We start from the raw sequence: 1,873 nt of genomic DNA, 5'->3' as shown, positions 1-1,873 counted from the left end.
AAGAAATCTTTTATCTTTTATTTGAGAGTGGTAAACTCCTTTGTTCCTTTGGAACTTGTTCTTTCTCCTTGGTGGGTTACATCAAAGAGTTTTCGGTATATCAAGTGAATCCACAGCACTTGACGTTGCCATTCACTAGCTGAGGATTGAAGAGTCGTTATAAGAGAGTCTAGGGCACAAGGATTTTCGGGATTAGTCTCACGCCTTGTCATCTGTCTCCGCGAAGCTTCTATCTAAAGTTCCATCGCCTTGCTTTGCTTGGTTTGTTTTAAGAGAGTTTGGGGCATAAGGATTTTCGAGTTCATCTCACGCCTTATCATCCAGCTTCGCGAGCCATCATAGTTCTAGGATTATCAGTCTACCAACCTTAGAGCGTCGATTCCTTGGGAGGATCACATCAAATTCACCTCTCAAGGATAATAAGGTAATTGATATTTTGTTTTACTACTATAAATTTTTTATCAAATACAAAAAATATTGTTTTTTTTTTGTTTTTTTAAAAGGTATTCAATTTATAAAAATATAATGCCCAGTTGACTATTTCAGGAGTAGGCCAATACAGAAATCTCAAAGGGTCCAACTCATTTACATCAACCGGACTAAACCGTTGGAAAAACAAAACCGGCCGGGTTACATCAAACCAGATTAAACCGGCACTACGTGAAACCCTAATCTACAAACGAAAAACTCGTTTGCAGCAGCCGTCCATAATTGCGGATACTCAACCAGAACAGGACCTCCGGTGAGCCTGGACGACGGTAACCAAACGGAGATGGTGATCCAAGATTCGTTGCCATCCCGCCACCGTAGAACCGTTTTGAGAAGGAGGAAGAGATTCGGTCTGTCCTTTGTCGTGGAGGATCCATGCTCAGTCATGAGAGAGAGAGAGAGGCAGCAGGGAGTAGATAAGAAGACCATAGATGGTGGCTTAGCTTCACCGGATTGGAGACTATCTCTCCTATCATAACCGATCCGGTGAAACCTCCAGAATCTCTAATCTCCATATCTATCTACTCTCTTCTCTCGTTCCTCGCCGTGAATCTCCCTCTCCCACTCTGCATAGCAACACCTCCGGTAGAGCTCTTACCGTCAGCGTCTCGCAGATGCTTCTCCTCTCAACTGCTCCCTTGATTTCGTCCAACAGCTTTGTCAGGATGATGCAACAAGTTATGAATGAAGAACCATGGGCCGGAGGGTCCTCACCGTCACCGGAATTGACAAAGGACCCGACGTCGGCGCAAGAGGTTGTAATCAGAAGAAGAAAGCTTTTGGGAGAGAAAATTCGCTGCGCGTGGAATTCACTTGCCCAATTTTTCTCTCTTTTGTTTAAATATATATATATATATATATATTGTTTTTCTTCTTAATCGCTAAGATTCATGTGATGATTTTGATAAAGAACAAAATACAAAATTCAGAGTTTCTGAATCACAAACACGTCGCCAGAGAACGTATTCTCACTCAGATCTATCACAATCTTTTCAAACTTGATATGTCATGCACAAAACCTTGTTCTTCTTCTTCGTAGTGTGTGTTTAAAGAATTTTCTTTAGTCAAAAATAATATTAATTCCATTTAAGAATTGACGGCTTCCCTCAGCTCTGCCCAGATAGAATCGGACATATTTGTTCAATCTCCATAAAAAATTGAGAAAATATTCTTTATCCAAATACATCCAATCTATACTAATAAAAAGTAGAAACTATAAGCTTCTAAGACTGTCCACCTAGGATTTTAAACATCCAATTATAATAAGACATGTCACTCATTAACATTTTTAAAAATTTCCAGAATTTTCTATATTAAGAATTATTTTAAAACAAACTATCAAGATTTGACATGTCATTCATTAACATTTTTTTAAATTTCCAGA

Source organism: Camelina sativa, unplaced genomic scaffold (assembly GCF_000633955.1).
Source record: "Camelina sativa cultivar DH55 unplaced genomic scaffold, Cs unpScaffold00737, whole genome shotgun sequence".
In the NCBI taxonomy this organism is placed as follows: domain Eukaryota; kingdom Viridiplantae; phylum Streptophyta; class Magnoliopsida; order Brassicales; family Brassicaceae; genus Camelina; species Camelina sativa.
This window is presented reverse-complemented; position numbering follows the sequence as displayed.